At 36.2% G+C, this 27,915-nt stretch overlaps 1 long non-coding RNA gene across 1 annotated transcript; it reads left to right on the forward strand.

Annotated features, from left to right (window-relative positions):
- The first annotated feature begins 722 nt into the window (after positions 1-722).
- Positions 723-27,074, forward strand: LOC131557210 (uncharacterized). Its single transcript, XR_009274711.1, has 3 exons — positions 723-785; positions 25,438-25,509; positions 26,454-27,074. It is a non-coding gene; the product is annotated as an uncharacterized LOC131557210 (long non-coding RNA).
- The last annotated feature ends 841 nt before the right edge of the window (positions 27,075-27,915 follow it).

Consider the following 27,915-nt stretch of genomic DNA (forward strand, 5'->3'; position numbering starts at 1 on the left):
TATCTTACTCTGTCCATGAGGTTGTTATTCCACAGTAGCTATCAGCAGCACATTGGGTCAGTGGTGTTCCAAATATATTCTTTTCTAGAACAGAAGAAGATGATGTCATCATGAACAGACCTTTCTTTGACTTTGGAGACTGCTTTAACTGATAATAAATATTGAACTTCCATTTCAGACATACAGAAAGAATAAGAGATTGGAGAATATTTCTGATATAGCATCAAGCTTTACTTACTCAGTTCCTTCTGCAAAGGGGAACTAATCAGCAGGCCCATTATTGCAAACAATCTTTCCCCTTTCACTACCTAAGTGTAATTTGCCAGCTGGTTGAAAACTTGATCATCTGTTAGAAATTTATGTGGTTTTATGTTGTTGGACTTTTTGACACATTTTTTTAAACAGACTGTCATATTTTTTCCCACAGTCACAGATATTGAACTAGATTTCTGGGGCACGTACCCAAGTTCAAAAAATACCCAATTCCCAGCCTATAAGAATATTTTTCTTCTCTACTGGGAAAGAACCTGCTGTAGGGGGATACAATATAAGAAAATAAAGGTAGTATAGTAATTAAGCTTACCCCATTAAGGTAATTTATTGGCAGCTGAGCCAATTATTAGAGATTGGGAACAGGCCTGACTTTAAGAGGCCACAGCTGTAGCCAATAAGAAGAGTGTTATAAAAGAGTGGATTGGTTGGTTGGGAGTGACTGGAGTCAGCTGGCTGCTGTGAGGACAAGGAAGAAACAAGGCCTAGAGGAGATGCCTACGGGAAACATCAAGGTACAAAACTAGTAATATGGAATCTATGCAATGTAATGACAATAGAACTCTTGCAATATAATGACAACAGCCTACTGCTCTTGGTTTATAATCTCTTTATAATTTTATCTCCAAGCTTGTCTGAGTCAAAAGCATCACCCAGGCTCCTGGCCCCATGTATTGGTGTGGTGTGGCAAGGCTTTGGCAGCAGGGGATCTACAGGTGTGGCTGCTGTGAGAAGCTGGTGGAAGCTTCCTCTGCATCTGATGGAGCCAATTGCAGCTGGCTCCAAGATGGACCCACTGCTGGCCAAGATCAGCAGTCACAGCAGTAGCACCTCTGGGATAATGGATTTAAGAAGGGGGGAAAGCTGTGCAACAGCAACAGGAGGTAGAGAGGGGAGTGAGAATATGGGAGAGCAGCAGCTCTGCAGACTGCAGGGTCAGTGCAGGAGAGGGAGAAGGTGCTGCAGGAGCAGAGGTTCCCCTGTGGCCATGGTGCAGACCATGGTGAGGCAGCTGTGGAGTGCCACAGTGGAGCAGAGACCCATGGGCAGCCCATGGAGGAGCCCAGCTGGAGCATGTGATGGCCTGGAGGAGGCTGTGAGCCCTTGCAAGGTCTGTGCAGGAGCAGGTTTGCTGTCAGGACTTGAGACCTCAGGGAGGGCCCACATTAGAGTAGGCTGTATTAGAGTAGTGTGTGCCTGAAGGACTGAAGTTTGTGGAGCACTGTGTCCTGGGGAACGGACATGTTGGAGAAGGGGGAGTGTGAGGAGCGATAGGCATGTGTGATGAACTGACTGTAGCTCCCATTCCCTATCCCCCTGCCCTGCAGGTAAGAATGAGGTAGAAAATCCAGGCGTGAAGTTAAGCCTTGGAAGAAGGAAGGCATGGGGGAAAGCTCTTTTAAAATGTAGTTTTTATTTTTCATTCCCTACTCTTTATTTTGGTTCATGATAAATTGAACTGATTTCCCTAAGTCCAGTCTGTTTTGCCCATGATGATGGTTGCTGAGTTATCTCTCCCTGCATTTTACCCTGACCCGTGAGCCTTTCATTGTATCTTCTCCCCTGTCCAGCTGTGGAAAGGAGTTATGGAGCAGTGTTGATAGGCACCTGGCATGCAGGTGGCCCACCTCACTCCAAACTCATGAATTTGTTGAGTTTGGTTGAGGCATCAGTATTGACTCTGTAGTACTAATCAGTAGAACAACATTTTTAAAGCAATAACAAGCCTTTGTTTCACTCTGTTCAATCTATATTATTCAGTTGTAGATTCAGAAGTAACTTACAAGATATAATTGTGGTAAATCCTTTATTGAAACAATTTAAAACTCAGGACATTTGATAATGTTGCTGTTTCTGGTGACATTTTGGAACAAGATGAATCAAAACAACGCAAACTCTAGAGTCTACTGCATTTTTCCACCAAGGACTTTTAGAATCCAAGTGTAATTCCTTGCATGCAACACACACCTTTCTCACCATGAAACTATGACAAAGTTTTTGAAATGATTTTCACAGTTTACCATATTTTTCTGTTTCTTCTTGAATATTTTCATGTAATTCAGTAATGCTAGACAAATGACAGTGACAAAGATCATAAATGGTGCTCTTGCTATTTTCTGTTTTGCTGTTTTCCCCGATTCTAGACCCTAGACTGGTCATTGAGAAGGACACATTGAAAGAGCTACACTTTTGAAGTTATTTTTCTCTATAGAAGAGTATATAAATCTTTTTGCTAAGGCAGATGTATTGACTGATATTCACTCTTGGCTTGTTGGTATATCTGGAGCAGCAGAAGCTGCACATGACCAGGCAGCTGCAGGGCAGGCACTCTTGAGCAACAGTGAGCAGCTTGACTTCAGTGTCAAACAGTTCATTGGCTGTATAACTCAAGAAAGTGAGTGGAATGTATGCCTGAATAACCACGGAGTCAAAACTTTGTAAAAGTGTAAAATTCACATTTATTGGAGTAAATGTCAAAAGACAGCAAATTTTAGAGTTCATATAACTTCCAGAAATAAAATAGCTTATAGAGATTACACATTGCACTTGAAGAAATTTATTTTGCTGAACTTAGGGAGAAAAAAATCAGCTTTTGTTTAATTGTATAGTCAAATATTAATCTAATGTATAATTGATAGGGAAAAGACTGAAGAAAGGAGATAAAATTAAATCAGTTGAAATATAGATATAATGTATTTCTTGTGGAAAGAAATGAAAAAAAGGCTGTTTTCACCACTATTGGTGGTAGAATAATCTTACCCAGAAGAAAAATGTAGTCAATGATATTTGCATTACAATTAGCAAAAAAATTGCAAGAAATTAAATGATTCAACCAGCTTGCTCTGCATTAGATTCTTTGAGGATAAGATAAAATTAGGAAGCTACAGAGTAGTGTGAATTTCTTAGTATCCTTCTTTTCATGCTTAGCATATATTAAATAGCCAAACAATCAAAATTGTCTACTCTCCTGTGTGCTTTTAGTTCATCAGCTTATTTTAAGCCTGTAAGCATACCTGGAAAAATTACTAGAAACCTTTTAGCTAGACTACTTGCATGTTTTACATTACTGTTGATTTGGCAATTGACTTCAATTATTATTCTTGTTACAATTTTCAGTGTAGAGTATAATCTGTTAATATTGCCTGCCTAATGTTACTGAAAGCTTGACTGTGTTTTTTTCAGTTTGTTCAATCACTGGTGAGACATTTCATTATGTTGTCTTTTGTTAGATTCAGAACTAAAAATGACTGACATGAAATGGCACATTTTTTTTATAAAAGATGTTAAAAGCTTGTACTTCTGTTTTTGAAAGTGAGTCCAAAAACTTACTGGATGTTCATTTAAAACTAAAATTCTATGACTGCAGTACCCCAAGTCCTAAGGCAGAACTTCTTTCTGTGGGAGCAATGCTGATAAATTGGTGGACTCCTTTGAGCTATAGTATGTGAGGTGAAACTTGTGTAAGTTTGTATTTTACCAAGTTCTAGTTCTTCTGTCACAGGGAGAAAAAAAGGGTGTTTCCCCTCCTTGTCCCTTTTCTCCTAGCTGGCAATTCATTTTATATAAGCAGTTGTTACATTTTAATCTAAAGAGAAGCAGCAGGAAGTGTGTTTAAAACTTCACATAAAATTTTCTTTTCGGATTACAAAAGAGCTCTTCAAAAGGCTTCAACAGGAAAAGAACTTACAAATGTACTTGTTAATTGGTTGTGGTAGAAATGAGTGCCTAATTTCTAATTGTAATATGTGTCACTTTAGCTTCTAACCTTTGCTTCCTGTTTCATTTTCTCGGCTAGATTAAAGAACTCTTAACTACCTACCTTTTTTCCTCTGTGAAGATACTTTCATAGAGTAATCAAGTTATTCCTGATATGTTCTGTTTAAGGAAGCAGCTTGAGCTCATTAGCTATTTAATTGTATAATAGATTCTTAGGTACTAAAATTTTATTTGTGTTTTTCTTTCAACATATTTCCTAATCCTTCAGAATCCATTTTGAGAAAGGAGCACTCAGCTGTTGAGGTCTCTCTGATGAGCTGCAAAAATGCATTGCAAGGTCTACCTCAGAGTATATATTAACATGATGTATTTTTAAAAAATATGTTTTTATGTAGGTGTGTTTCTGTGTTTAGTCAAAGGTTTTAGTAGTCCTTTTTGTCTTGGCATTTCATGGATGACTTGACTTCCTGAGCATATTTTCATTGTTGGCCAGAGCACTAGTCCATTCTTTTCTCTATTTAGTCTGTATTTGTGTCTTTTGTTTGTAGGTATGTATGTAAATTCTGTGTTAGTTCAATTCACACAGTCTGTGGGGGCTCTGTCCCTTGGAGAGCTCAGGATGACAGCTCTGGAGGTGACACACTCCAGCTGTGTGGTACACTGTGCACCATTTATCCCTGGGCAGCATTATTTCCTTGCCCATGTGGGCCAGGAGGCTGACATGGCATCTTCAGCTGTGGTACCAAGTCTGGACAACAAGGAAAGTAACAGTGCCTTGACTTCTCTAATAATTAATATAAACCTTTGGGGTTTTTCAGTTTTTACTTCCATGGGGAGCTTCTTAATACATAATCTCAGTAAATTCTGGATTTTTACTAGAAGATGATATAAAAGATCTTAGAGAACCCAAACTTTTGAGTGCTTCAGTAAAATGACATAAGCAGCAAGAAAACTGCTACTATTTTGGAATCTGGCCCTCAGCAAAATAATGCACTAAAGCAAATGAGAACACACAGTAAATGAGTTTCAACTACTGAGTGATGCACATATCATTGATCTGGTTTTTAAAGTGCCTCTATATTTTTCATAGTATTCCTAAAATTATGAATAAATTATGAAAACTATCACTATGCATAATGCAGTCACATCATGACTGCAAATCTTTAAACCCTAACACCACAGTTATCATCTAACTTGTCACATTTACTGTAATATATTCACCTTCAGCTGTGATTATGTGTAGAGACCTTTTGGAATTATGAAGTGAAAATGTAGCTACTGAAATATTGTATAATATTTGAAGTTCAAATATTGAGGGTTCTCTGTTTTCTTGCCTTGTACAGATTTCAGCAGTAATATGGCATATTTAATAATAGCATTTAATAACTCTACAATATGCTCCCTGCAGTACTGTGCAGCTCCTTATGAGCCGAGAAAATATGGAAGGCATTAAGTGAGTGAATCTTTCCTAACTGAACACCATTGCTGTGGGGCTAACATATTAAAACACATTTAACACATTGAAATTAATGAAGTACTGTCTATGTCCAGTGGGTCCTGTATTAAGATTTTTTAGGGACATATAGAGGTAGATGTACAGAAACTGTGAAAGAATAATAAACTTAGATTACTTGGATTAAATACCAGATGGATTGCTACAAGCATAATTCCTGTGCTTTTTACCATGTCAGAAGAACTCTGTGTTCCTGCTCCTTCAATTTCAGTATTACAGTCTGCCTCCTGATTTTTGGCATAAAGCAGATAAACAGATTTCCTCCAAAGGAATTGGTCTAGTTTTGTCAGGGCAACACAGGAACTGTGGAATGTGTTGCATACTCCAGTATCTGTGCTGATGATATCTATGGCTGAGCTGTAAATGGCGTTTCCCTTCACTCCCAAGAGGGCTGAAAAAAGAAATATGTTTATTTTATATCAAAGTTTTGGTGGAAATACAACAGGTGGAGGCTGTCCTCACAGTAAAATGTTTTTTTTTTTTTAAATATCAAATTAGGTAGGCTTTAGGCGTTGTGTTGTTTCTCAGTGTGTGTTACTCAGTCCATATACATAAAACTATTTTCTTTTCAGGTCTTGTTAGTCAGGAAAAGGTAGGTAAGAATACAGTTCATGTCAGAATTGAGAGTCCTGGGACTTCAGTATATAGGACAGTCTTTTGCAAATCTTTGTGGTTAAATCTCACAAGTCTGAGTAATCAGGTTTCCCCATGGCAGAAATAGCAGAAGTAAAGCCCTTAATGTATTGTGAATAACTTTTTAAAAAAAACTTTACCAGAATTTTGAAGTGGTTTTTGGCACAAATTGGTGTGTTTAAAAAATTTCTTCTTGCATGTAGAAAAGCTTCAGACAAAAATTCCCAGATCTTCTCTAATGCAATTGTCCAGATGCATTGGCGATGGTGTCATATGTTTGTTGTGAAAGGGCAGTTGCATAGGTGAGCTTTTTTGATCACTGAACTTAAAAATTATTACTGAAGCAAGGAAGCACACAAAAGAAACTGGAGCATGGAAATATGATGGAAAATTGCTAAGGATATACAAAGCAAATTCACTACAAAAACACTCAGGACATTAAAAACATTAATACATAGTAGATGATATGCACTAACTGGATGTATTTTTGTAAACTTGGGCTATCTATTTTCTATTTTATTCAAAAAGCTACTAGCCTGGTCAGTGTGCTGTGCTGTCTTTGCAGTGCACTGTAACAGTACTTGGAACATGGTAGGTGATAAATCTTAAATCAGACTAGGAGCTAACAAAGCGTGGTTTCCTGCAAAATGCCTGCACAGTGTGTATGACCTGCAGTTCACCGATGGACCTCAGAAACCACGTGCAAACAATTCAGTGAGTAGGTACACTGACCATCTGATTTAAACATTGACTGATTTAATGGCTTTGCTTGTTTCAGCTTTCATAGGCCTAATTATGGGCATTATGCATAGCTGCATTTCCATCCTAATTATATGCTGGCTCAGTGATTTCTGATGGTTTAACTGCCAAATTCTAACCAGTGGCATAGGACTGCTCATTAAATAAAGCATTCTCAAATGGCTTGTTCTTTTAACTTTTCATTTGAAATTTAGGAATTCCAGAATCAAATAGTAGAATCCAAGTTTTTCTCTGTATTACCTGCTATCTGGGTCATATTTAAATCAAAAATAAAGCTAATTTCCATGGTATGGTGTGCTGGTGTGAAAGAGTGCAATTTTCAGTGTTAAGCTCAGTGACAGAACCTGTTTTTCTAGAAATGTTCTGACTCAACTTAATTTCAATTAGTATTTAATGTGTGGTTTTATGTCTGTGACACAGTGCAATTACTGCACATTAGATTTCATGACCTACAGAATTTGTCAGGATATCTGAGTGACTGAAGTAAAATCTCCTATGCACACACAAGTAGAATTAGTGAATTTAGGGAACCACCTTCACTTAGGAATCAATGAATATTTAATGAACATTTCTTAGTTTTAATTGCATATCAAACCACAACATTTGGGCTTTGTCCTTTTAGGCTTCCTAGACTTCTTCTCAGAGGACATAAAAACACTTGTCTTTTTTGAATTTAGCACTCCTTCTTTGTGTACCCTTGACTTTCCAAGGGTCTGACTGCAAGAATTTTGTTTCACTAGCTCTAAAGGAGCACTTGAGCTTGAATATTTCTACCAGACATCTGGACCTGAAACTTCTGCTAGATTTAGTACTTGGAACTAAAATAGTTTAATGAGTTTGAATATGTATAGATCCGAGTAAGTGAATAAAACTGCCAGAGAGAACACAATATCAGCCAGCAATCTGCAGGATTGGGTACTAACAGAGTTTTCTGGTGTCCACTTTTAATGACTTCAGATGCAAACAGATAGTGAGTGATTCTGTACTCTGTAGTTCCAACAATTAAAAGCCAATGCTGCTGAAGTGGATTCAACCTAGTGTCTATAAGCAAAAATACTTTCAAAGAGATTGAGCATCATAGATAAGTAAAAAGCTTACCATCAAGTACTTAATTCTTTAATAGAGCCTTGGTGTTACTGTTTTTCTTGTTTGGTTGGTTTTTACAGGAGAACCAAAAGAGGATACCCTTAGCAAGAGGTGGGTGCTGAAAACAATAGAGGACATATCTGTGACCTGAAAAACCGGGATATATTGATGACTTGGACAAAATGTGGTTGTTTATGTTTTTTTTTTACTCCTGATAAGAGACCAGAATTTTTATCTGAATATAATTTTCTATATTGCTCTTCACTAGGTTGGCAGTTGTTATTCCTTTGAAAATACTTATTTCTGAGAAAGCACTGCAGTTTGATATCACAAGTATAGACACAGATTCTTTCTGTTGAAAGAAAAACATTGTCAGCTTCAGTTACTTCACAATCCTTAATATGATGTCCATAAAAGCCTGGAATAGCTGTGACTGACTTTTTGTAGGTGTATGGTTATGTCAGTAAACAGTGTGCACTCATTCCTTCAATCCTTCCAGTTTATTCAGGGAAAAATGCTTTGGAAGGTGGGGTGTTTTCTGTTAGGTTTTTATTCCTTGTAGTAAGTAAATTCTGACATTTTATGTTGAAGTGCTGTATATTATCTTAGTTAACAGACTGCCCAATAAGTATGCGTTTGCATTATTAATTATTGCATTTTCATTCTTTTAATGAAATAATAAAATTTCTTGATAAAAGGTAAGAGATTACAGCATAAGAAGGCCCAGCTGAGTCACAGCAATTGTCTGTCCAGCTTAATGTTCTCCAACTGAGAATAAGGAGAAGTGCTATTTGGGGAATAGCATGGGTTTTTTGGTTTTTTTTGTCCACGAACTGCATTTTCAAAGACATTGGCAAGTTAGATCTTTCTTGTCTTTTAACTTCTTTCTCTGTACTGTGAGGGTTGGGGTTTTGGGTTTTTCTTAGTTATAGTGTTATCCATTTAGTGAATAATAGTTTTGCAGTCATTCACTAGATACAGAAAATTTTGAAGTGTAAATGTGATGTTCGTTTTGTGTCATTGTCTCCAAATCAAGGAGTCTTAGCTTTCTTAATCCTTCACTGTAGGGCAGCTGCTGCGAACTTTTTTCTTTGTAGTTGCCCTTGTCTGAACTTCATTGAGTCCCCTGTTCTTTGGAGTGTAACTCAGCTGAGATGTGGAGTTGCATGTGCTGCTCTGGATAAGATGTTTTTAAGGTAAGTTTTTGGGGCAGTGGGGTGGTTTAAAATATATTCTTCTGAGTTACTTTTAATACCTTTCCTGAGGGATACTAGTGCTAAAATTGTTTCACTTGGAGTCCTGCTATATGTTGAATTGGTGGCATCAGAGAAATATCAATGATGACTCTAGAAAGTGTTTCTGATGTTGTTACTTTCAGTTCTGGACTTTTTATAGGGGTTTAGATTATTGTTTCTGTGCTTTCAGGAACTTGACAATTCATCTGTTGTCTTTTAGCATGCTCAATTTCACAGAATTCCTTAGCTTGTTTTTTACTTCAAGTTTTAGGTCTTTTGATGCAGTCTTTTCTTTGAAATCTTGTATCTGCAAATACAGGTGACTGCTTTTATGTGATACTGATTTTCCTGGCCAAAACCTTATTGAGTGTGAGAAATGCTGTTAGGCTCATGATGACGTTCATAATGCTGCTCCATGTCTGTGTATAAATAAAATATGAATAGGCAGCATACAGCTTGCTTTCCAGTTTTTTAATACTTCAGTGTGTGTGCAGCCAAGACATGTTTGTCAGTTTTTAAGTTAAATATTTTGGCAGATCATTGGTGGATGATAGTGAAGTGCTAATGTTGTATGGGTGAACTGATTCTGATAGAGCAGATAAGAGAAAGCTGCCTAAATTATTACTATTGTCATTATTAGTACTTATTCTGGTAGCTCCCACAATACTCATGGCCCTGCTTGTAAAGATGGGAATACTTGTTCCCTTCTCCAAAGAGATCACAAGAAGTGCAAATAACAGATGAAAGTTGGAGGTATACTATAAACAGCTTAAAATTAAAATCAGCTGCATGTCAGATTGTGATCATAAGGAAAGCAACACATGGGGAAAAAGAATTTAATAAAAACAGAAAAAGAAATTTGGAAATGTAAATACATAAAACTTATATTTCAACAATCTAATGGTAACTTCTCTACTCATTTATAAGCTTCCCTCCAGAGAAAAAGTTCTTTAATAAAAATAAGCATTCAAAGAGAATTTTTTTGATAGTTTAAAATGATCATTAAATTCAACCTAATTTTCTAAATCTATACTGGCCTCAAAGCACGCTAAAACCAGACTTCAGTGCAACAATACCCAACACTTTATGCAAGTTTCTACAGACCTTCACATTGAAAATTACATTCTCACTATTTCTGCATTTGTTTTCAAACTAATGTTCAATTCATCTTCTCTTTTGCTTATATGAAGTAATATAAATGGAATTAAACTGCTTTCTCCTGTCTGTAGCCATCTAAAGTAAAGCCATTTAGTTTGATCTCACCCTCTGTTATCTGCTTCTGATACATAGAGGTCTATTGCCATTCTCATGTGCTGCAGCTCCTGGTCTGGCTCTGGACAGGAGAGTGCAGACTTGTTTGGTGTCCCCTGTCCTGTGTGACAAGAGCTGAAAAGGCAGCTGGCATTCAGGCACCTGTCCTAATTCTCTCCACCAGACAGCTAAGAATTAATTTCTCTTGACCATAAAGTTAGCCAAATGAAATTATTTTGAAAATAAATCTTGTCATTTCAGGCTTTTTTTTTCTTCTCTGTTTTGGTGTTTTTTGCTGTATACAGGAAACAAAATATCTTTGTTCTTCTTGTCTTGTGTAGTTACAATGCATTTCACCAGTGAATCTTTTTTTTTTTTTATTAACTGTTTTAAATCCTACAGTTACTAGCATTTTATGAATTACTAAGTGCTAATTATAATCCATGAAAAGATATGAGTTTTTTGACATAATGTGAGCCAGATACCTAGATATATAAAAGACATAATTACTTTGTGAGTTTTGCCTTTCAAAGGAATATTTCCTACAAATTTTCTTGCATATTATCTGATGAATCAGTTCTGTAGTGTCAAGAAGTTAATACTATTCCCTGAAAGCTCATAAATAAAATTAGACTTGGATATAGTTAGTTTTTAATTAAGGATGTATATGATCTTCATTGCACCAGAATTGCTTTTTCCACATACCAAGAATTTAATCACTGACCAATTCCTAAATAACAAATAATGCAAGCTTGGTATCAAAGTATTGGTTATCTACTTGATAATTATTAGATAGTTAAATAAGAGCAATGTATCTTTCCTCAGATATTCAATTAAGATTTCCTAAAAGATTTATAAAAAAGCTCTAGTTAATCAGAAACTTTTTTAGAAATGTTGATAACCTTTGTTTTACAAATGGATCTGACAAAAGCCTTCTGTTCAGAGTTGTGCCACATGATTTGTGCTGGGTATCAGTGGATTTTAAAAAGATGTTCAAGCAGGCATATATAAATCCAGTATTTCTTTTTTCTGTAGAAAGCAAGGAAATTTATTACTATTACTATTAAATGCAGCATAAAAACAGTGGGAAAAAAAAAGCAGAAATGAAAGGACTTTGTATATACCAGTATAAGTAAAGGCTATTGCCTTTTTGTCTAAGGAGGGTAGTAGTGAGGAAGCAAATCAGAACTGATAAAAAAATATTATGGGGATAGGACCAGAAGGTTGGGAGGAAAAGCATAGATTGGATATTCTGAGCATCCAGGATATAAAAGGATGGTGACCACACCACCTGTAATGACTTAGAAAGTCATGGAGAACTGAGAAGCTGCCACTGAGGTGGGATAAATATATTGCTGATGGAAAGCATGAACCTAAATTTACAGCACTGTGCAAGAGTCCTAACTTTAAGTCTTGGTAGTATATGGAAACAGATGCTGATTTTGTAAGCTCTCACAGCTTACTGAGTGATAGAATAAGGAAAGAATGAAGAATATCAGGCAAAAGTAACTTCTAAATCATCTAGTAAATAGCTAGATGATTTAGCTATTTGTTTTTTGAATAGTCAAAAAATAGTGATATAGGAAGCTTAATGTATGTAAAATCTAATGAAGTATTTGGGATAGTAAAAATTACTAATAGTGATTTGCAAATTCTCATTGAAAAATTATTGTAAATTGGCTCAAATAACACAGAGGCTGAAAACTGTCCAAAGGACTTAACGTAAATAAAAGATAATGGTAAGCAGCAGTATTGAGCTGGGATGCGAAGGGCAAGAGGTGTGTACTGAGATGTCACAGAGATCAATTTTATGTCTGATCTGATATAAAATTTTCATTAGTGATTAGCAAATTATATAGCCAGCATGTTAATGAGTTTCTTCAGATAAAGATGTGCTAAAAAGCAGCACAAGCCAATGAAGTTAGTTCAGAGATCTAGAGAGGTTAAAAAATTAAGAAGCTCTTTGATCCAAGAGGCTGCATAATTGAATATGTTGTGAAAAGTCTTTGAGACATAGATAATTGAGGGCTTTTTTTTTCTTATTATAAGCACACCTGTAGTTGGGATAACAAGAAAATAACTGTGTGCAAGTCCTGATCAAGAGGTGCCATACATCTGCAAATAGATGTGCCATCTCTGAGCCAGGCAAGAGGCAGATGGCAAATGCCTTGGTGTCCCCTCTGTAGTGTTGACTCATGAAGTAGGTTGGCATTTCCACAGTTGCTACCACATCCACAATGGCTAGTTCTTCTTTGCTTTCTGACATCATCGACACTTTGTGTTTTCCAGTCACCTACAGACAGCAACATTAACTGGTATAACCAACATAAGCAGATTAGAATAAAATAAAAGCATGATCTATTATTTGTATTCATTTACGTGGACTTTTAGACTTAAGATGTTTCTCAATTTTGTTCATAACTTTCCACATGCTGCTGGTTATAGAGTAAACCCATGTCTACCACGTTCCTTTCAGTAGCTGTGTAATAATTGAATGTTAAGTTGTGTTGTCATGCAAAGCATTCATTTTAATCTTTAATGTATGTGAATGTGTATGCCTAGATTGTCAAATGCAGGAAATATAATAAATAGGAAATATATTAACTCTCTATTTAGGCACATACTGATTTATGGATGTGGCTTGGTGCATTTCAGACCTCTGAACCTCAATTCCCAGCACAGATGGGAATTGAGAGACTTTATCTACCTCACTGAGGATTGATAGCTAGGTATAAGATACACTGATGTTTGAGTCTTGACATTGTAATGTTTTCCTTCATATACAGATTATCCTTATTGATATTATAAGACCAAAAAATAGGAAAAAAAGTCAGACTTGGAGGAAAAAGTAGGACTGTTCTTAATCTAAATGATGCTTGAAAATGATAGGATTAAAGATCCATTTTCTGTACTCAGTTAAGAAACACATTGACAGAGATGTTACCCATAAATGATGGGGAAATAATCTTTCCTAAGTTACACAGCTAGGTATTTTCTTATTAAGCTATTTGGCTGGTGCTCTTTAGTCTGTGTAGCTTGCACTAAAAAGCTTAAAATTCAAGAAATCTTTGCATATTCAGACAAGGGATACAGAATGCAAAACACTTGAGCAGAGAGTGTTTGAGACATCTGGTCACGGATCAATCCTCAGTGCTGGTCCATGGATAAACTGGAGTAGCATTGGATATCCGGAAGAGGGCACTTGTGGCTCTCCAGTGTGTTTGCTCAACCCAAACCACTCTGCGCTACAAACCTTGTGATTGCGGGGGGAAAGGCTGGAGAGACTCTTGTCTGAAATGAGCCAAAGTGCTAATAAGCAATTATGGGCTTTGCACGGCATCAGTTGGGAGATTTGCTTGCAGGTTTCTGCTGTCAGTGGGCATATTTATCACACAAGCTGCTATCAAAAAAGAACAACGCCTTTCAAGTGCTTTCAGAGCAGCAGCTGATGGCTGCAGAAAGCCACCCTTGTACCAAAAGGATTAAAAGCATTTTCTGCTAAAAGTTCAGCCCAACCTATTAGACTTAATAAGTATTTAGACAGTGACACTGGGTGTTTGAGGACAAGAAAAAAATCTATTTCTATATTTGTTGTACAGGAAAGAAAAAGAATAAAAAGTTGATAGAATGTTGTACTTGATGCAATATAATTCAGTATTTGAGGTTTTGCATGGAAAATAAAGATACAAAAAATTTGACTGGTAAAGTTTCAAAACTCCAGGTAATTATGCCTTTGAAACCAAAATAGGTGTTTGAGTATGATAAACAGAGGTGATCACATAGCATTGAAACCATGACACCTAAGTTCTAGTATATGAACTGAGCTGTCAAATGTGCTTTTGAAGAGTCAAATCAGGAAGACTGAGGTACTTTAACTTCTTTGCCGAATAAATGAGACATAAAATATGATAATTTTTAGGGGGATTTGTGTGATGTTAGAGGAATAAAACCTAATCTGAACTTTTCCCTCGTACAAGCACACTTGGTAGCAGAACAAATATTTTGAAAGTGCCTATGTTGCAAAAAAGTCATGTTTAGTACACAAAATTAAAGTTTTTTAAAAGTAATTCCCAACTAAAGAAATATATATTTAACTGGCAAAGTTCCCATGAGAAGTTACAGCTCAACTGAATGTGTTACTGTGCAAAAGTCTGACCTCCAGTAAGCCCCTCTTCCAAGGGGCATTGAACCTTTCTAACTATATTTTCCTCCACTGTTTTCCTGGAATTACTGGGACTGACTTCTGACATGTAAAATTGTGTCATATGTCACATGCAGCATTCTGAAGGCTAGAGTTTAATGGTGCCCTGGGCTTGAGAAAAACATTTTTTAAAACTAATTGCAATGCCAAAAATGTGTTTGTGTTAGATACTTTGTTAAACTTTAGTGGAGTGTCGAGACAAGTCTTGAGAGGTAGAAAACAATTATTCCAACATGCATTGACAACATTTAGTTTCCAAAAAATGAGTGTCTTTTACAGTTATATCAGCTAAAACTTCTCTTTTTTGCTGTTGGTGAAGAGTGCCGAGTGAAAATGTGTGTGTGTGCTCTCTGTTGAGTGGATGTAGAGGGATGTGTAGCAGTGGCATCTCTTTGGGTTTTTTATTAGCTACTGTTTTGCAAATTAGCCTTGCTGAATGATTAAATTGTATACATTTTTAGCAACTCTCCCTCCAGTTGCTATAGCAATGCTGCGGCTATCGTGTTGTGTGTGTCTGGGCTTTTGGGAAAAGATTGCGAGGCCAGCTGATGTGGTTTGAATGAAAGGGAGAAGCTATCTCACATAATTCTTTTGACAGTAAGGTTTGTTTTTTGTATCAATCAATGTTAGTTGAGAGAAAACTATTTTTCCTATAAATCTTCCCTTGTTTAGATTTTCCACTGGGATCTCAACACATCAAACTAATTGAATTGTACTAGATACAATTTGTAAAGCAGTATCATCAAATTCATTTCAGTTCTCTCTCTACACTGTATTTCTCACCAGTGCCCTCTTGAGTTCTTATTAAGTGAAATTTGATGAGCTGTGGTGATTGCAGGATCGCCTTCTTGATTCACAAAGAAGCTGCTGAGCAAAAATATTCTACAATGGATTACAAAAGTAATCCTCTAATTTCTGCCCCTCCAAAGACTGTGTTGTGTATCTGTTCAGGTTGGCATGAATGAAAAAAGAAAAATGGCATTTTTTATTAACATATCTGTACAGTACCTGTGGTTGAGATGATCCTAGATTTAGACTGTCATATTCTTACTGCTGACTGAAAAATAATGAAAAGAAAATAGCTGCATGCATTCTCAGGAAATGAGAGACCTGGAAGATATGACTGATTTAAGTGTCTACTCCATTTAAGGGGACAGGATTGTGATGTAGTACATCAGATGAGGTTTGTCATTCCCAAATTAAAACTTGTGTATTGAAGAGTACACACTAAAATTGCAAAAAATGGCTGTGTGAAATATCATGAGTATCTCTTCTATGACACGGGAAGGATGAGGAATCAAGGAGTGTGAGGGGGTGGGAAGGATGTCTATGCATATTGGTAATGTTTTACAGTTGTGAAAACTCATAAAGGTCTGGACTTGTACCTACTTTAAAACAAACAAACAAAAAACTAATGCCTTTAAAAGTGCCAGGTAGATGCCCATTATCATGCACTTAGTTTTTTAATTTTCTTGTGTTAAAGCCAAGAGGGTTGCTCATGATTAGTGTCTCTAGGTCCAGTAACACATGATAAAGAATGGTCAGAGGATTATTACAATATTGGTTATGCATTCTTGCTTGTTGTAGGCAGAAAGGTATCAAATGATTCCACTACATGTCAAATAGAAAGACTCCAGTTAAAACTGGTATAAATGTTTCAAGTTCTTCTGTCATTACAAGGAAGAAAACAAGAGAAAAAGAAAGTGTTAGCATATTTTGGACAGGAAATATGGTTCTAACCAAAGCATAATTTATTTTTCTCCATGTTTTCAGAGAATTAATTATTGGTGGACTCCTGACTGAATCTGGAATAAGCATGATTGTCCTTGGCCTATAATGTATATGATGAACACAGCTGGTATTAATTATGTCCCACAGCTATATTTTCTTCAGCTTGTGAGAACTATTTTTTCTGCTAGAATGTTGTCTGAATTTTTTCCAGCACAGACACTTGTAATGGTTGTTGCTAAATATATAAAAATTAATTAGTTGCATTTTTTGAGGGCTCTGGATGAGCATTTTTAAAGATTGTAAGGACAGCAGAAACATACTTAATGAAGGGTCTAATGCACAACACATGAGATTCATTTCAAGTCACATATAGTACTAAGGAACACAGAAAATTACTTCAGGCTATGGGAGCCTGATGAAGGAACAGACAATTTCACTAATTAAATGCTATTATTGGTGGAAGTGAATATGTTGACAAAGCATACCTCATGATTATAAGGAGGGTAGACAGAGGCTGCTGTAAACACTGATACCACACATCTGACTTCTCTTATCCAAAACATGCACATATAACATGTCACCTACGTTGTTGTCATTTTCTCAAAAATATAGATTATCATTTTTTGCAATGACTTGCCTCATTTTTTAAAACTTTTTCAGATTCTCCTGTCAACTGATAGGCATTTAATTCTGCTAGAGGGTGCTGGGAGGTATGGGATGGCTAGAAGAATTTTTGTAGCCAGCTGAGTCATTATCTCTAAAGTATGTAGAAAATGCTTCATTCACAAAGCAAGTGTCCAGGTACTCCAAGATGCAGAGAATCAATTTTATTATACAGCTATAATAACATACTCTAACCTATTCAGTTAAGTAAATGTTTTCTTAACTGGTGCAAACTGTATCCTCTCAACTCTAATAAATTTTATTTATTCTTTAGTATCCCTTTGGCATATTGATTCAATGAATAGGACCTACAGTAGCAGCAAAACTGGTGTGCATAAGGAGGTCTTTGGTTTTATCTCTTTTGCAGTCTGACACTATACACTGCCATCTCCAATAAATTTATTCTTCCATCATGTATGCACCTCAGGCACTCACGGTAGGTTTCCTTCTTCCACCCCTACCATACTGTTTCCTCTCTTAATTTGACTTCAGGCTCTTTTCACTAGCTTTGTTCTCTCTGCTTGTCTCTCTTAATACAAAACACATCATGATTTCCTATAATCTGAGAACTTTGAATCTTAATTACTCCATATGTCTCTCCCTATATTTATTCCCTTTCAGCGCTTCTTGCTTTGCTTCTGTGAATTTCATTATTTGCCTTTCAGTCTGGCTTTAGACTGAATTCTAACAAGAGCATAGTAGTAAGCGCTCACTAGAAATGCTACTGAATAAACAGCCCAATTTAATGTCAGGACTTCTTATCTGGTGGTTCTGGTTCTGATAAAAATTCAGCAATTACCTCTGAACAACCAGTTAATTCCTCCTGTGCTTCTCTTCTCAATTCTTCAATTATTTTGTCTATCTTCTCTTAATAGAGTGATTTGGAGAGAATTACTTGCATAGAGTTAGCAGAAATGGAATCATGCAAGTGCGGAGTGTTAGAGGTTGCAAGGGGCCTCTGAAGCTCTCTTATTCCCACGCCCTGCTTAAAGCTGGCCCAGTCATCTCAGTTTGTTCACTGAGTTTTGAATATATCCAAGGACACAAATTGTATATCCTCTCCGGGCAACCAGTCTCATTTTTTGGGTGTTTCTCTAGGTGTGTTTACCTCTAAGGATATTGGTACTGAGAGCTTGTGCTTTTCTATTTTCCAGGGATCTTCTTCTTGGAATCTAATATTCTTCATTGCTAGAAAGAAACTTTATATTTGAACTGAAGTTTGTTACTCAAGAAAATTCTTTTTGTCAGAGGACAGATTAAATTAAAATTGTTCTTAGGTTTAGAAAGAAATTTTCTTATGAAACATTTCTAAGCCTCTTATTAACAAGTTAAATGTAAAATAATATTAAACTGTCCTGATTGTTTTGTCCACTGGATGATAATTAAATGTGTTTTTTCACAAAAACCACATTATTGCTTTTGTATCAAGTATGTGTATGGTTTTGAGAATTCAGCAATTGTTTTTGTTGACACCAAAGTGAACAATATGACAGCTGCATTTTCAGATGTTGAATCACAAATTCTCTGATTTCTAAATGTGCATTACAGGTAGCTCTTGAAGTCAGTACTGATTAAGGTGCCAGAATACCTCTCAGAGTAAGAATAAAATCAAGATGCCAGAAGAATATGGGAAAATATTGTATGCTTGAATATGACAGCATTTTATCATAGCTGATAAAAATGCCTGTAAATTTACCTATCATACTAAAACATGCAATCTATAACTGCAGCCATTACAATGGGATGGGCTCAGTGCAAGTGCTATGCAACTCCCAGTTCTGTAACCCTGGGGAAATAGATGGACGCTGCCATTGTGTTATTATTGTTGTATGACTAAGATTCTGTTTCCTGTCTGTGCCTGTTTAAATACAGCCTTCAGAACTGAAAACTGAGCTCTGTTCAAGAGTTTCTTAGGGCTGATTTGTAGACATATACAGTTTAGAATTATGAAGGAGGAAAGATAATCTGATTGAACAGTAAAAGTATGTAGACCAGGATATCCTCATGTCTCCCTCTTTCAGTCTGAAATGGTATTAGTTTGACTTGCTTTTAAACTCAAAATAAAGCTAGAAATTTCCTTTGGATTAATTATGTTCTTCCCAGTATCTCTTAATCCTACTTAGTCTTTCTCCTTGATCAGTTTTTAAAGATTTGAGTGATTAATCCTACCTGTCCCAAGAAAGAGCTAAGAAGAGAGACTTTATTTTTCATAGTTGCCACACTTCCCAGAAGTAACACAATTTGGAAGCAATTTGTGGAGAGGTAGTGGTTTTCTCCACTTGGTTATTTTGGGGTTTTTTTTGTGTCTCGAGGCAAATCTGAGCATTAAGAGTTACTTCCATCCCATTTGTCTATTCCATGCTTCCCTTTTTGATTTGAGTGATGATCTTGGTGAATATTCAGAGCATTCAGCTGTATGCCTGCCATCTGCTTCTTGACAGAGTTGCTTGTCTGCGCCTGCCACATAGGAAGGGCTTTTCCTCAAAATCTATCACTTGATGCTGACATTTTAAAGAAGCTTACCCCAGTACCTTGGTCTTTCAAATCAGTCTCAGGTTGATGTACACACAGTTTAATAAAATTTACAAAGTTATAAAACAATCTTCTCTATTAGTTAGCCTTATGTGGAGCCACTTTTAAAACTAGACAAGACTAATGTCACAACACAAAAAGTTTCCAACAATATAAAAGAAAACTTTGATTACAGAGGTGGCAGGTGGAAAATATTGTCAACAAATGTAATCATAAAGCAGCATAACAACTCCAAATTATATTTAACAGCAGTTCATTTTCATCTTAGCACTTCTCTTCCAACTATCTCAAGGAAGGTTTTGGTTTTTAAAGTTACAGAAAATAACATGCCTATTCCTCTTAGACTGTCTGACACTGTTATATCAAAGCAGTATGAATATCTAGCCCTTTGTTTCACAGTTCTGAGTATCTTTTATCCCTTTTTGCTCCAGATAAAATGTGCTCTGCCTTTTCTTCTTAAGCTTAAGAAATGTAATTGAATTTTTATGAATGTTCTTGATTTATTTTCCCTTATGAAAGTGATTTGGTTAACTCCTGTTTTCACCGGTTTTCTTCTGAGTTACTTCTGTTGACAGTAAGGGCCCTTTGCCTTCAGGAAATAGTTGTGGAATAACTGAAGACCACTGAGGTTTTATAAAGCATGAATTTGAAGTAGCACCTCAGTAAGTACTGAAATTTGGTTTTGTGTTGCCTCAGAGGAAACAATAAATTTTAATACATCTCCTTTAGACCAAATAATTATGCTTAATAAATTACTTCCAGGCCATACCCTGGGCTTTGGAGATCTTCCAGTCTCCTTTGACTCGGGTCCATTTGATGTGCCCAGTCTGGTGAGGCACTGGGTCAGTATAGCTGCAGGATGTGATAAATGCTTGGAATGTGCTTTATAGTACTGGCCATACCAATGACTATATGGCAATATGTTGTGCCATGGCTTCAGCCTTGCTGTATATTTTATACTGTGATCTTCTGTGTTCTTACTCCTTTGGAAAACAAAGGGGACCATGGTGCTGATGAAATCCATAACAGAGCTGGAAAATCTTGAACTGTCAGTAGAGCATTTTGGTTTAATAGCCCATGCCTCTTCCTCTACAGAGCTTATAGGCATAAATATTCAGAATTTCTAACCTGATTGTGTCAAAGATACTTTAACTAACATAAAACCAGGAAAAAGATGAGATGCAGTTGAGCCAGGAGAAAACCTAAACCATAAAAAACTACCCTATCTCCTTCATTAAAATGATACCTGCCTCCTTAAAACAGTCTTTTGAAATGTTAACAGAAACCCTTCTACATTCACTTCCACAAGAGATGGGATGGAAGTAAAAGCAGAGTCAGGACCCCAAATCCTGCAGATTCCTGAACAAGTGATGCAATATGCAGTTGACAGTCTGGTTTATCACTGCAGAAAAAAGCAGCAAAATATAATTATTTTTTCTTATGCTCATCCTTGTCCAAGAAAGAGAGCTGGGAACAAAGGATCCCAAAGAACATATTTCTTTGGATGTGAGCTGTATATATAATAAATTTGAAGTAGCATTTTTATGCCTTGCCTAATTACTTACTTGAGTTATGCTTCAGTAACTTTAGAACAGCTATTTAACTGTTTTTAGTTTAATTGCTGAGAGTAGCATTTAAATCTCTCTCACTTCAGTACCAGCATTCATCACAGTCAAATTATATAGAATTATTATTTGTGAAAGAACAAACATATTTTTCCCTATGCAGTTCTTTTAGGTGCCTTGGGTAGCACTGATCTAGAGTTTCTTGAAAAACTGTTAATTATCTCATTTTTATTATTCTAGTTACTATCTTAATTTTAATGCAATAAGATTTAAAAATTAGGCAGATTTAGAAATAGTTAATTATTTCTTTGACTCTAAAGTACTGGAAGGCAGAAGTTCTGTTCTATGTGTGTGAGTACTGAGATAGCCACTGCAATAAATCTAAAAGTTTAGCTGTTACTTTGCCTCTGGGCTCTTGAATGTGTAACCATATAACTTTGAAGTTATCTTTAAGTACTTCTCGGTGGATTTGCAATGTGGGGTTGTTTTTTTTAAATGCATGGGAGAAAGGTGGAATAAAGGTGTGTGTGTATGTGTACATGTGAGTGAGCATATAGATGTATATGTAGAAATGCAAATTAACTGAGCACCAATGACACAGCCTCTTTCAAAATCTTCTGGAGGTCTGAGTGATATGTTTTATCCCCAAAGTTTAGAGAAAAAATGTGGGTTTGTACTCTAAGCTTTCATCCAATATTCTTGTCATCTTTTCTCAGCAATCTGTAATGCAAGAACAGGCTGAATGCTTGGATAGCTGCATCTAGTTTCAGGGGATTTTTTTGTTTGGTTTTGGTTTTTTTTTGAGATGACGGTGTTTATTTTTTCCCATTTTTACTCATTTTATTGGTTCTCAAAAACTTGAATTGATAAGTTGCTGAAATTTCAAAATAGGAAATGGATTTTTTTTTAATCTCTGGAAGATATATAAATAAATGTGCTAGCCTTTATGAAATACACAAATAATGTATGTTCATCATTTTGTGTGAAAGTTAGATGAATCATTAAGCTAAAATCATATTTCTGCAGCACAGGATAAAAGGGCCTTATCTTCTCCACAGGTGTTGCAAGTTGACATAAACATTTCTTCCAAACTTCTGGCTTCCTGGGAATCAACAGTGCATGTGTAATGCATGATTTTTTTTATTTACACAGTTATATTTAAAAAAAAAGAGCATGGTAGTAAGCGCTCACTAGAAATACTTCTAGCTTTGTAGGAAATAGGAAAAGACAATTTTGAGAAAATTAGTATAATTTTCAGATTTTCTTCCTGAAAACTCAATTATTTTTGGAGCAATGTAACAGGTGTATAGCCACTGCATGTCCTAAGATATGATGGACAGAGCATTCAAGTAAATCAGTCCATTCATGTACTTCTGCAGATGTGTTGATTTTCAGGAGAAAAAATTATATTTAGTAAAAAAAAAAACACAGCATCTGTCTTATTTCACTCTTATTAGGCTTATAATCCAAACACTTTGGACAGTCAATTGTGTTATTTAGAATAAATGATGCAAAGCCTTACAGATGCTTGAACATATCAGTCTTCAAATTATACACATATCTAATGATATATAAAAATTACAATCCAGACTATTCCCCATGATGTAGTGAGGTGGAGATGTGAGACTTGTTCTTTCTTTATTATGAATGTTCTTAAGCATGACATTCAGGGATAACAGTGGTAACAACCTTAATCTGTAATGGACTTATTTTCCTCCATTATCTTTTGTTGGGGGCCTTGCGTAGGGAAGAGAAAACAATATTGCTGTGAGATATGAAGGCTACCAGAGAGTGAGCAAGGAGATTGAAGTAGACAGGAAGGAAAAAATTATTAAATTGAAGAGTGGGAAAAGAGGTGTTTTGTTATTGTTTCTTCGTTGGTTTTTGTGGGTTTTACTTCTATAAGACTGAAGTGGGAGATATCTGACAGGGACACAAAAGGAGAACCATGTTACCAGTGACAGATGTTTAAGGATGAAATTGAGCTGGAATCATAAGGTAATGCTGACCTACTTTTTTGTGTGTGTAAATATTCTGTGTGAAAATACAGTGGCATTTTCTCTGTATGCCACTTTTAAAAACATTTACTTTTTTTTTTTTTTTTTTTTTTTAAATAGTACCTTAGACCTGTTTCCCACATAGAAAAGCTCATAAAGTCACAAGTGGTGTTTTCCTCAGGCAGTTTTCAACTTTGGGAGTACCAAACATCTTAATGTGCTTCTAAGAAATACTTTCCCACCCCCCACCAAATAGTAAAATGCATTTCAGAAAGAATGAAATAGGACACCATTTCAGTGTAACTTTCTAATGGTGTGCTCTCTAGCCAAAAGCACTTCGTGGTAAATTATTGCTTTATAGTATAGAAAACCCAAGTGAAGAGAAGACTACAGATTTCACATTGGAAGGTACCTGACTTCCTTTGGAGTCCCAGAAGTGAAACTAGCTATGAAATTTGCCAAAAACATTGACTTTCAGGTCTGATTCACCCTATGAATCTTCTGCTTTCTTTACTTTTTTTTATGCACCCGTGACTTCAGGTAACTGAGGCAGGCAAGTGCAAAGAAAAGCCTTGTGAGACAAATTTGGATGATCGCAGGAAGAAATAATATGACAGAACTAGAGACAGATGAGAGAGAGAAATGGTGGCAGTTTTCCTTACAAAAGCTGAAGTACAGTGAGAGAACTGTGAGGAGATCTTGTGAACACTGAGAGAGCTGTGAGGTCTTGAACCCAGCCTAGGAAAAACATGAGGATGAAATGGGAGACTGATTCCGACTGCTCTGGAGAGCACTGCCAATAGGTAGTTTGACAGCCAATACTTGTCTGTTCTTTGGAGACTATTTTTGAAGTCTGTGAATGAATGTTGCTTGCTCCACCTCCTGTGCTAGTCTGTGATGATATCTTGCTGTTTCCAGAGAATCCTCTCTATACTCATGCAACAGCTTTGAAATGGATTTTAATGCCTCAGTTCTGGTGCCAAGCTCAGCAGGCATCTCAGAAGATGCAATAGATGGAATGTTACTTTAATTTCTGAAATGCACACTGAGCAAATTTGGCTATGATGTTATTTATGGTATCTTTCACCTCTTAAGCACCTGGTTATGCAGGCTTACCCTTTGTCAAAGGTTTTGTGTGCTGGCCTGTGTCAATATGAATATGTGAAACTCTTGCTTGGTTGAAGTTAATGGAAGTTTGCTGGAATTTCATTTGGATTCTCATGTTGCTCCTAATGTTTTGTGTCTTTCAAAAATAAATAGATTAAAAAAAAAATCCAAAAAATCAAGTAAGGCTTCATATTCACCTAGTAAGCAACTTCATGTTTTGGGTTTATTCATTGTCATAGGCTCTCACCAAAGTGACAAGTTATATTAAAATTTTAAGCTAGTAGCTCAGGAAACTTCTGTATGAGGCCTCTGGCACTGTAAGAACATGCCTGTGCATGGATCTGCCAGCATGTATCTACATTGCACATTAAAACCTCTATTTAAAGGGCAAACTGAGCCATTTAATACCATTCTAGATATTTTCCACCTGTAACAGTGGAATCGCTCTGCAAGCATTGAAACTTTTTACTCATACAAAGGAGAAAATTTGTGGTTTTTTTGCTCTCTGGGTTCTTCTCTATGACAGCAATTAAAGACTTTCTATTAGCTACGTGTTAGGCATCTAACGTGTTTTCTAGCTAACGGATATGGATAATAGACGAAATGTTACACTAATAGCTGCAGAAGTATTCACGTTCAGGTCTTTAGTTTTCAGGTCAAACTTTCTGCAGTTGTACTTTTTAACTAGATTTGTCTTGCTTTTTGGTACAAATATTAATTACATCTTTCCAAATATATTTGACTTTGAAAACAAAACAAGCAATCTGACTCCCTCCCTCCAGGCTGCTAATCTAACCTAAGATTAAGATGTCTAAAGCAAATCCAGAATCATCAGAAGTTATTTTGCATTATATTTCTTTTAGCAGTTAAGCATGGCTTTAGCATGGCTTTAATTGCAGGAAAAAAATGCACCTGTATGTTGTATTTTCCATCTTAAATGTCAATTTGTTAGTTTACATTCAAATATATGCTATTTGCATATATGCATGTATAAATGAATTTATAGATTCTATCATTAGAGTGTCTTCCAAAATATTAAATTATAAGTAAGATATTTTTCTTTAGCTTTTAATTGCAAAAAGGCTGATTTCTGAGATCAATTAGGAGAGAGTCAGCTGGCAGCAGAATAAGTCATATTCTCCTGGGACATTGTGAGACTGTTCATTCCTATTTTCAGGTCCAAGTTTTTAAACCCAGAGACTGGAAGTTCAGTTTACTCTGTGGCTGGAAAGAAGCCCTACTCTGTTCTGTGAGTAGACAAGTGTTTCATCTTTCTGTGGGACACTTTCATTATAAGAGAGAGCTTGTATCTTTTTAAAGACCTTTAGCAGTTATGAGGTCACTTGGTTTGTAAAGGTCATGCTCTCTCCTTTGTGTTGCACCTGGTAGAAGTGAAAAAGGAAATTTTGCAGAGACTTAAGCTCTTATCAAATTCAGTAATTTTTTTATGTGGGTCATCCCATCTTCCCCTTGCTCCCTTTTTAGTCTTCTCAGTATGTGTGTTAGCATCCTTTTTGTTGAGGGAAGAGAGTGATGAGACCATAAAGATAGCACTTAAAAGTAGCATCAGTCAAGTAAACAGAGAAACTTCGTTACAGTCCTTTTTAAGAAGAGAAGTGAATAAATTCTGTTTGAATGTGTTGTTTTTTGTAGTGTCTTCTAATCTATATTGTTTAAATAGGCAGAATCTGGACCCACTAAAAACCTGAAAATATTTTCTCCAATTTTTGTTCATGATATCTTCACATTTTGACATAATTGTGTGCAGGCTTCTACATGCAGGTTGAATAAATATGACAGTTGCTGCTTCTTAAAAGAAATAATCTATCAACTTTGTATAATTGCATTTTTCACAGTTCTGTCAACTGGGAACAGTCTTTGACTAATAAGTAGTGCTCAGATTTAACTCAAGATGCATTTACCACTAAAACTGGAAACTCTTATCTGAATAAAGAAAATAAACAGTTTATGCAAGAAGGTGCTGTGGTGCTTTAATTCATTAATTAGTTAAAGGATAGTAGTCCTGGTTTTGGTGGGGACAGAGATAATTTCTTCTCAGTGGCTGGTACACAGTGCTGCATTTTGCATTCATTATGAGAATAATGTTGATAACACAGGGATGTTTTGGTTGTGGCTGAGGAGTATTTGCCCTAAACCAATGACTATTTTATTTTTTTTTACTCTCATGTTCAGCCACTGAGGATGTGCACAAGAAAGCTGAGGGGGGAGCACAGCAAGGACAGGTGACCTGAACTGGCCAGAGGGATATTCCATAACATACAACATCATGCCCAGTGTATAAAGAGGGGAGTTACCTGAAAGAGGGATGGGCTTTGGCATTGCTCAGTGAGTGATTAGCCAATTGTACTGTACATCACTTTCGTTCTTGGGTTTTATTTATTATTGTTATTACTATTACTGTTGTGTACTATTATTATAATATTTTACTTTGTTGCAACTATTAAGCTTTTTTTTACTTACAGGCTTTATTTCTGTTTTTCCTCCCCATTACACTTGATGGGGGGGTGAGTGAGGGGTGCCTGGTGCTTAGTTGCCATTGGGGCTTAAATCATGACATAAGCAAAAGAAGCAGTCTTTGGTTTTGCAGTGACCAGTCTGACAGCATTGCAGGAGCTTTAGATTTTAGCTTCTGCTTATTACATTGTTAGTGCTGAAAGATAGCTCTGTAGTTTGCATTTTGTTGGAATAATACTCCTTTGCAGAAGAGAAAAATGAAAATACAAATTCCATCTATAAATAGACCATGAAAACTGGAAAATCTTCCCTCCAATGTATGCCTGTGGGAAAATGAAAGATTACTCTTTTGAGAAGCTGACATTATATATATCAAAAGAATAAATGTCTCATTATCATTTTTATATGGCTGCAATATATTGATTTTTTTTTCTCTAATCAAACTTGAATAATAGATGCTTCCTGGATGTTAAAGATGAAAATTTGTTTTTGTGGGACAAATACTGATACTTGCCTCTGACTGAAGCCATAGGCAAGTTCCTGCGAGTGTAAGGTCTAAATTTTGCTTTCCTGTTTTTATTTTTATCCTAAGGGTCATAATCCTAACTTCTTAAGGAGAAATTCCCTGTACACATTTAGATCACCAGTGTATAGTTATATACAGTTATATACCAGTGTGCTTGATGCTCTCTAAATTACTCTTGCTATGACTTCTGGCCAAAGAGAAGCAATATAGTTACTGGTGATGTAGATGCCAGTTATAGCCCTCCTGCAGAGAGATCTGAGGAGGGGAACCACTGAAATAGTCAGATGAAGTAGAAATAGTATGCCATAATTGTCATCAAAGAATGCCATAATTGCCTAAGGAAAGACTGACAAACTGGTCAACTATTTCAGAACTAAGTGTTCTCTTTAATTGTTTTATTGAAGCTGATCAGCCTCAATAAAAATATGGGGAAGTATGTATGTCAAATCAAATCTGCGTGGTCCTTTGATGTTTGAATAAATGGTAGTGCTACTGCGGTTATCTTTGTCAGAGGCACAGTTATCAAAGAGGAAAAGATGTGCAAGTGTGTGCAAGCTGCCTGCTGTGTTAGGGACCAGCTTCAGCATGACCAAGATTGTGTGCTGGACAAGGAATTGTACTCACTCACTATTGTTGTGTCCTAATTACAATTGC

Source organism: Ammospiza caudacuta, chromosome 4 (genome assembly GCF_027887145.1).
Source record: "Ammospiza caudacuta isolate bAmmCau1 chromosome 4, bAmmCau1.pri, whole genome shotgun sequence".
In the NCBI taxonomy this organism is placed as follows: Eukaryota; Metazoa; Chordata; class Aves; order Passeriformes; family Passerellidae; genus Ammospiza; species Ammospiza caudacuta.